The sequence below is a fragment of the Protopterus annectens genome, chromosome 7.part0, assembly GCF_019279795.1.
Source record: "Protopterus annectens isolate FY-2018-M chromosome 7.part0, PAN1.0, whole genome shotgun sequence".
Lineage (NCBI taxonomy): Eukaryota > Metazoa > Chordata > Ceratodontiformes > Protopteridae > Protopterus > Protopterus annectens.
In genome coordinates, this window is record NC_056739.1 from 359,398,854 (window position 1) to 359,408,392 (window position 9,539).

The 9,539-nt window shown below is 43.4% G+C and overlaps 1 long non-coding RNA gene across 1 annotated transcript in view; it reads right to left on the reverse strand.

Moving 5' to 3' along the window:
* Positions 1-6,711: 6,711 nt before the first annotated feature.
* The window catches only part of LOC122805815, a 6,644-nt gene continuing 3,816 nt past the window's right edge, over positions 6,712-9,539 (reverse strand). Inside the window, exons 2-3 of the long non-coding RNA XR_006365459.1 lie at positions 7,955-7,958; positions 6,712-6,721 (exon numbers count right to left, since the gene is read on the reverse strand). This is a non-coding gene — a long non-coding RNA (uncharacterized LOC122805815). The remainder of the gene's footprint in view (positions 6,722-7,954; positions 7,959-9,539) is intronic.

The window sequence follows — 9,539 nt, forward strand, 5'->3', positions numbered from 1 at the left end:
GGATGAATATTCTGACAGATAGATGTCTGAAACTGATAGGTATGCCATTACTACATGACAGCAGTGCTCAAACATGTCCTAAAAACATAGTGATCTACAGTTAATATCAACATATCAGATCAATATCCAATAGGAGATGCATAAAAACATACAGGTCAAACACCAACAACACGATAGTCAGTACAAAGAGTCCAGCTTTGCATGCAGGGGTTTATGGTTCCAGTACTACAATCTGCAATCTACTCTTACTTCGAATAGCACTGTTAAAAGTGGTAATGTAATGATACAATACATGCATGTGTGACTGTATATAACCTGGGACACTACCCAAGTATGAAACACATACAAAGAGAAAAGATTGTGGCACTACCCATGTATACTCAGGTGTTCCATACAGTATACTCACATCCCTTGCTACTGTAATGACAGCACATAGAAGCATGTTATGCAAATGGAATTAAATACACTAATTAAAGATGATATTACCCTGCTATTTTATCAGACGTGAATGTGATCACTGGTTACCAGAGCTGAGCTATGATTTGCAGGTGTAAGCATTACTTAAGTGTAAATGCTAAGCAGATTTGTGCACTGGTAAGTGAAGCCTACATGGTGCAAGCGCCTATATGTTTAACTGTACATTAGCACCACTTACCATTGCGCATACTCATGCAAACCTGCTTAAAGCTGCTCAAAACTCCCTTAACCACTCTGTATCCAACAGTCCTTGTTCTGCCTAGCAGTAAAATAAACAGCCCTTGCAGTCTTGAACCCAGGACACTGCACACTATAGTCACAGCAGTTAACAACTAAGCCATCTGAGCTGTGATGATGGCTGTTGTTTTTCAAATATATCATTCAGTACACATACTGAATAGTAGTGAACAACTGTTCTGACTACTACAATTATTTACTTCTTGTAAGTAAAAAAGGTGTTGAATCAGTCATGTTCTTACATGCAAATATACACATAGATTAATATGGTGGGATACATCTGAGAAGGTATACACAACACTCATGTTTACACATAAAAGGATATATATATATATATATATATATATATATATATATATGTGTGTGTGTGTGTGTGTGTGTGTGTGTGTGTGTGTGTGTGTGTTTATACATATTATATATATATATATATATATATATATATATATATATATATATATATATATATATCTCTATAAAACATAGGCCCGTGACATGTAGTGGAGTCATACCTCAGCATCATTACTCTCAACCTGTTAGTGCAAGGGAACATAATGTATGTATAGCAGTTATAAATGTATAATGTTGCAACATTGACAGTGGTTGTGTTAACATACATGTTGTGAAGGAAGGCTCTTCTGAAACTGACATGTAAGCCATCAGTTACTGACAGATATCATAAAATCATCATAGTGAAGTACCACACAAATCACAGTAATGATTCTATGGTATACAGAAGCAATATGAGCAATAAACATGGACAGTCTGAAACAATCTGGTCAGTCAGGGTTATACACAGAACGCCTTAGTGCAAGTAATGTGGAACAAGCCTGACAAAGGGGATGTTTAGATCCGTGAAAATGGGGCTATATCAGAAATACTGGACTAGATAAGCTCACACAGTTGATGCATTCACACTCTGTCCTAACACATGTTAACTGGAGGAGCAGAGATCTCAAGCCACATACTTCACACTTGTTAGTGACATACATCTTCACACCAGGCCACTGCTTTGTCAGAAATACACATGTATGGTGGCCAGGCAACAGTATGTCTGACAAATATCTGGACAAAACATCACACTAGGGTAAATACACTGCACTGCTAGGCATGTCACCAAGCACTGTCTACACTACAGGCAGACTACCACAACACTAACCCATTTTACCTATGGGGAATACACATGTAATTACAAATATAGCAGGCACTACAGACATGTAACAGCATGGGGTAAAAGACACCAGTGTGAAAGTGTATACCCACAACCAGTCACAGTCACATAATGGTAAGCCTAAGTAGTAGTAGTACAGACGATGGCCTGTGTGAACAAAAGTCATCATCATGTTGCCACTAACACATTAACCCTACATATAATGCCCCAATTCATAGTGTAGTCTGATGCTTGACTGTGAAATGAGACATGTCTCAGTCTGGCCCTACAAACATATAGACTGATAGGGTATCAGAAGCTGGAGCAGCATGCACTGTCAGATAGAACAGGACCAAGAACACTGACATCTACCCCAGTCTGTACACAGGCTAAATAACATGATCACAATACACTGCTATGTAATACACTCTGTCAACAATCACCATAAGTACACAGACCTCATTACTCTACAGACTACAACAGAATGTCCAGGTTTTGTCCTCAAATATTAGGCCTGCTATACATTACATGTCTGGCAGTCTGATATATCACTGGCTTGATATCAGGAATTATGTCATTAAATAATGTTATGCTGTACATATCCACCTCTTACTGCATGACATATAAACAAAGGGTGACAGCCTTGGGGTACAGAGGCACAAACACACAGCCAATATTGACATATTGCAGTTATAAACTGAGAACATTACTAGTGCAACATGGTTTGTTGTGACATATCTCTTCTGAGGGATATGAGTCAGTAACAAACGTGGATGTTACCATTTCTTGAGTGCAATAATCAGAGTATGCTACTGTATTTATGAAGACAGAAAATGTGTGAATAACACACCAAATCTCAGGCTCCAAACTCTGGCCAGTCTGCAGATAGCCCTACAGGTAAGAGTCATCTCAACCATATAACACTGTCATGCCAGACTTTAAATCATGCAGAACAGGCATATGCACACAAACTGTGTTAAACCAACATTACTTCAAATGTGGAACAGCAATACTTACATCCTGTCCCCATGTCTGGAACATCCCCCTCCAGTTTTTTGGCCTGTCTCCACAGTGTTTGTTGTGAGAGGTATTTCCAACTGCCCTCTGTGATGCTGTTTGTCACACACCCACATGAAGTCCTGCTCACAGTGAGGGAGAAGGGCCAACCCCAATGCACTGCTTATTTTTAGGGGTGTATTTCCATGCAATTGGCTATATGAATGATACCACAGGTGTTCCACATGCAATTAGCAAGTGGAGGACTCCAATTCATGCACAGGCAAACCAGATGCATGTTTCCACATCTACCAGAGTGGGGGTGAGAGAGAGAGACAGAGGGAAAGAAAGACAGGAAGAGAGAAAGAGCCAAGTGTGTTTGTGTATGATCTGTGGGTAGAGAGATGTCTCAGGGTATTATAATGGTTGGCTATATATAAATGTATGGCTGTGCATTGTCTACAACAACCTCTATGGTGTTTGACAACTGTTGGCCTTGTAATGTGACATTGGGACATATGGGTCCTCAATATGAAAATGTAGCAAAACCCACACTGTAATGGATCATTTTATTTACACAATCACACCAACACCCACCCAGGATATTGATGACACATGCACACTTGCCAGTAGTGAGTTTCAAAACCCTCTCTAGCTATGTATTCATATTACAGTGTTATACAGTTATACCAAGTGCCACAGCAATTTTATGTTGGAGAGCTGTCCAAAGGCATCTTTGAAAGTGAGTGACATCAGCTGAAGTGCTAAAGGAGGGGTGAGTGAATGAATGACCACAAAAACAGGTATCAACAAAGACTGCCACACACATTTTCAAAGTTGCCAGACTAGGATTATATCTTCTACCTAACTAGTTTGCTACACTATGGTATTACACAGTTATCTCAAGCACCACGGAGCTTATAGGACTGAGACTTGGCCATAGGGTTATTTCAAGGTTCAAGGTGACTGACATCAGCAGGAGTGGTAACATGGACAATGGGAAGTGCAGTGTGTGTGAATGGGCCAACAATCATTCCTCTGGAAATGCACACACACACACACACACACACACACACACACACACACACACACACACACACACACACACACACACACACACACACACACACAGTCACATACAATTTTACATTTGACAGGACGGAGTATACAAATGATACATGAATATTGTTTTTTACTATTGTGTTACACAGCTATCATAAGCACCACAGACACTATAGGGCTGAGGGCTACCAAAAGGAATGTCTGCAGTGCTTGACATCTGCATATCATGTGATGCTGGCCAATTGGATGTGTAGTGGGTGGGACAGGCCTTATAATGGGATTTTATCTGTCACTGTCTGTCTCTCTCTTATCCACATCTCTGTGTGTGTATGTTTGACATATAGTGTGTTGGCCTAGGATATGTGTGAGTATTCCTTTCCAATGTGTGTGTGAATCATAAATGGTGTACAGACATCTGCAAAAGACAGATATGTATAGTCCACTATGTTGTCAGACATGGGCTTCATTTCTCTAAGTGTAGGAGCATGCCCAGTATGACCTGTATTGAGTGTGTGAATCCATTCCATGTAGGGTTGTACTCCAGTCCAGGATTTAGTGTTCTCAACCTACAGATAGCAACCTGTTTCTGCAGGATATCTGTAGATAGGTTGACAATATGGAGTCACAATGGGTAACAGATAGGTGGATACTGTAACTATTGCTGTCTGTGCTGCTTGTATTACATGGTTGGTGTTAGGAGAGATATTCAGACATATGTAGTGTTTTACACTGTGATGTATTATGTCATTGACTACTGACAGATATAATTATTTGTTCACAGTTATTTACTGGGAAATACAAGATGAATGAAGCTGAGTGCAGTATTGTGGTACACAGCCTATACATTCTCGCACACTCCTGCCATTCTGGAGGGGTAGCTACCGACAATTGCTGATGGGTCTGTGTAAATGGTCCAGCACCTTGGTAGTATGGTGGCTGAGGATCCCCTTGTTGTAAATATATCAACTTAACAGAATGGTCATATCCTGCTGTGGCCATACCTCTCAGCTGTACAGATTCACCCAGGTTACCCAGAGGCAGGGCTCATATATCTGGCCAGTTCCCCTTCACATTGTGGTTTACAACCAGGTTTGTAGCCACCCATTACTGGGTTTGCAGGCAGGGGAAGTATGCACACACATCAGAGTTTCATACTTCACACACTCCATGACGTCCATGCATCTACACCCCCACAATCTGTTATCCTATCCTCATGCTAACATTATGCAAGCAATATCTGGGAAGTATGCCTATAGTTGGCCCTTTATCCCAGCAGCATTTATGGATTGGCCTCCAGTTCATGCAGTAGGACATGGGGGGCATGCTACTAGAATTTGTCAATATGGTCTTCCATTTGTGTTTTGTTGACTGTGTTAGTTTGTTATTTGGGACCCCATGGGATACCATACATTGGCACTACGGGTGAGGCACAGACCTTTGACAGACAACTGTAGGCCATTTGGTAGTAATGCAGGCCATCTGTAGCAGGCCAATGCATTCTGTCACTCCTACATTCCCAGGCTGCAAGCCAGTGGACTCCCCTGCGGTGACAGGGTAAGTGTTTCAGGTGTTAATGGCAATAGTCCCTGTATATATTGACCCATTGGTCCAGAAGCATGCAGGGTGCTGCTTACAGCTAGGGACACACCTGCATAAGACACCTCTTCAGCATGCTGCATTCTGTGGGTATTCCCATACAGAAGTGGGGTCATACTGTACTCTTTCCCAACAGCAAGGATATAACCTGTGATAAACCTGTGGCTGATGGTGGGGTGAGCTGAGTGCATGTGTGCTATGGAAGCTACTTGCAGCTGACTCACAGATATAGCTGGGAAAGTTCCCTTATACTGCCATGTGCAGGGACATAGGTAGTCTCTCATTACTTCATAACTGTGCCTTTTGTGGTCTGCCAGTGATTGTCCAGACTACATCAGTATTCCATACTACACAGACAACTAATATGCTGCTAACCTGTATGTACAATTCCAAAGGTGTGTGCAGTTGACAGTTACATTTTATGTACTCTCTCTAGGGTACTTCTACCTGTGTACTGTGTGTATGTATGGGCCCACATTCATGCATGCCTATCTTTTAGACAGTGAAGATATTGACATCTGGACAGTGAGTATGGATGACTGTTGGCATGGGTATTGCTAGGAAACATTGTGGTTGGCACTGCAGTTGTCAGAGCATGGCCCTGTCATCCACAGTACTGCCCATAGTCCACCAACACACAGCTCCATGCCTACAAGCAGACCAATTCCACACAATATTGAACACACGACAACCTAACACATGGACCCCTGTATAATGTACACATGCAACAATCTATCATGTAGATTGAGCCAGCTCAGGTAATCTGTGCTCCACTGTTATTACACCTCACACTTACATGTTACTGCATTTCTACATGGGATTGGGAGGGGGCACACCTAATGACTTTAAACATTTGCTATGATTGTACTGGTATTTCGGGTACCCTGTTGGCTTCCATTTAATTTTGTTTTCTGACCTATCATGCAGACTGGAGGCATATCAGTAGTGTACAGATCTTAGGTTTTATTGACCTACATTTCACTTTCAGACTTCTTACCCTTCAGAACTGAGATACAACTGCCAGACCTGTTTTAGTCTGTCTGGGTAGGTCTGGAGGGGCTGTTCACCATTGCCATCACTTGGAGGCCTTAGGCCAGCCTTTCTTTATGGTCATCTACACCTGTCCTGCTGGCACTATGGGTGAGGCACAGACCTTTGACAGACAACTGTAGGCCATTTGGCAGTAAGGACAAGCGTGTGTGTGTCCTATAGACAAACATTGGGCCACGACACATACTGCAGTGGGATTTGTCACCTTGTCTAGTACTGCCTAGTATGTTGACAGCAGTATTTGTTATGGATTTCATGCTGCCCAAATAGGTGTCCAGTATCTGCTGGCATCCATTTCAGCCACCAGATTCCCTTGCATGCTCACATCCATACCATAGATACAACTATCAGAACATAGTACTCCATTCAGCAATTGATAAGAAGACTGACTTACCTTTTGTCTGTGCCAGTATTGAGGATGGTGCTGGAGGACTGACTATGTCAGATGCATATTGTACACTCCCTATACATGGTAAAGCACTTGTAGTGTCATGTTTGGCATCCCTTTTACTGTATGTGCAAGTCAGTGAGAAGTGTCATTCCCTCTGTCCCTACCATGTCAGTGTATGTGCTATGCGTTGTCTCTTTGCCAAGGCCTGGGCATATTGGGCATGTCTCCTTCTGCCTACATGGGCAGGCTCAGGAAGTTCCTTTGCCAAGTCCCTCTGTGCCTGTGATGGCCTTGGCAATGGTGGGGGGCTGTGTGGCTTTGCCCCATGCTGTTCCTGCTGCAGCTGTTTTCACAGGATCATATTGTGTAGCATGGCACATACAATGAACATTTGTCTACATGTAGCTGGAGAGTACTGCAAGGCTCCACCGGATCTGTCCAGGCAGCAGAACCGTGACATGAACATCCCAAACACATGCTCTATTATGATTCTGGTTTGTTCGTGTGCTTCATTATGGAGTTCTTGTTTGAGTGGGTGTGCATTTCTGAGGGGTGTCATCAGCCACGGCTCCAGTGCATAACCAGCATCCCCCACTAGGTGGCCATATGGGATGTCACCACTGGCAAATGACTGGTACAGCTGTGTCATATGCCAGATGGGGGAGTCGTGATAGCTTCCAGGGCTACCAGCACACATTCAAGATAATGCCGTGGGCATTGCACATGACCTGGCAGTTGATGGAGGGGAAACCCTTGCGGTTTATGTAGACCCTACCCCATGCTCCAGGTGGTGATTTGATGTCTATGTGCATGCAGGCTATAGCACCCACTACCTCAGGGTATTGTGCTGTTTGGTGCAAGAGACGTATGTTGCTGGTCAACGCCTCATGGGTGTTGAGGAAATATATGTGCTCACTGGCATGTGCTGACATGGCATCCAGGAACTGGTAAAGTACCCTGGATGCTGATGCCTGTGAGGTCCTCATGATATCCCCAACTGGCCTTTGGAAGGTACCTGTGGCTAGTATTCTTAAGACTGCACATACCTTGGTATCCACTGGGATGGGTTCCCCTCTGTTGGTTCTGTGTGTGAGGCGTGGCCGGCACAGCTCAACAATTTGCTGTAGAATGTCCCTGTCCACCCTATAGCGCTCCACTATCTCCAGTTCATGTAACTCCTGGTAGGTTACCCAGAGTCTGTACACTCTTCTCCTTCTCCTCATTGTGGGTTAGTTGTCAGCATTCACATCCTCACCACCCTCAGCCTCTTGCACATATTGATGTATGAGAGCAACAGCAGCCCCTAACATTTTGTTAGTTTTGTCAGATAAAATTTCCCTGTCTTTTTACACCGGTAATGTAGAGTTTGTGGGAAAAAACAGACTGGAAGTTGTTTGCATAGTTTATAGTAGTGTGCTAGGCTGTTCCATGTTTAATTGGATGATTCTGATACATTTCCCCTGCCAGCTATGCTAGTTCTCCTTGATTGCCTTCATTCTGCTGTTTTGCCTTCCTAATGGCTTCCCATTTAAGCCTCGAGGCATGCCACGCATACCCAGTGCTTAGATGTGAACAGAGCTGCTATTGCCTGTTTTTTTTTGTTCCCAGTGTGCGGCATGCACAACCATTTAGGCTATGTACACAGTACTCAGAAACATCAGACACACCCCCTTCATTAGCTGTGGAGACTGGGAGCATTACTCTAGCTCCAACACCCTAGCCCAAAGGTTCCTAGAATTTATTAACTCAAATGCTATGGAACAACTTGTTTCCACTCCCACAAGAGGGGAAAACATACTGGACCTGATCATCACCAACATGGGAACTCTATGCTCCAGACCAGAAGTGTATCCCTCATTGGTAAGATCAGACCATAAACCAATCTCACTGGATATTCACATCCCGACTCCACCCCCTGCCCTGAAAACCACAGTGAAAAACTTCTCTAAAGCAAATTTCACACTCCTCAAAACCGAGGTGGAATCCTTCAAAGCCCCCGGGCCTGTGGAAAATATGGCCCAGACCACAGAATCCTTTATAAACGCATTCTATGAACACTTTCAGGAACGCATGGATCATGCAATTCCAAATAAAACAAGACCCAATCCTCCAAAGGCAGACGTCCTGTCTGGTGGACCCCAGCCATAAACAAACTATACAATAGAAGGAGGAAGCTTCTGCATTATAGAGCAAAATCCCAAAAAGGGAAGGCATCTCTGATCAGTATTAGCAAAAAACTACGGGCACTCATAAAATCGTCTAAGGCCAGCTTCGAGAGAAAAATTGCACAGGACACTAAGGATAATCACAAGGCTTTCTTTAGTTATGTTAGGAACCTGTGGGAATTCCCAGATATGCTCAGAATTAGTCCAAAATGACAAAAATACACCGAACCCACAGACATTGCCAACATCCTAGCTGACAGGTTCAGCAAACTTCTCCCCTCCCACCAAAAGGGCAAATATCTATCCCACCAGAGTGCTGCCCCCCGACATCTCAGATGCCCAGGTAAGAGCTGCCTCTCCAAAGCAAAAAACACAACATCAATGGGACCAGACGGTGTCCCGGGCTGTGTCCTACATG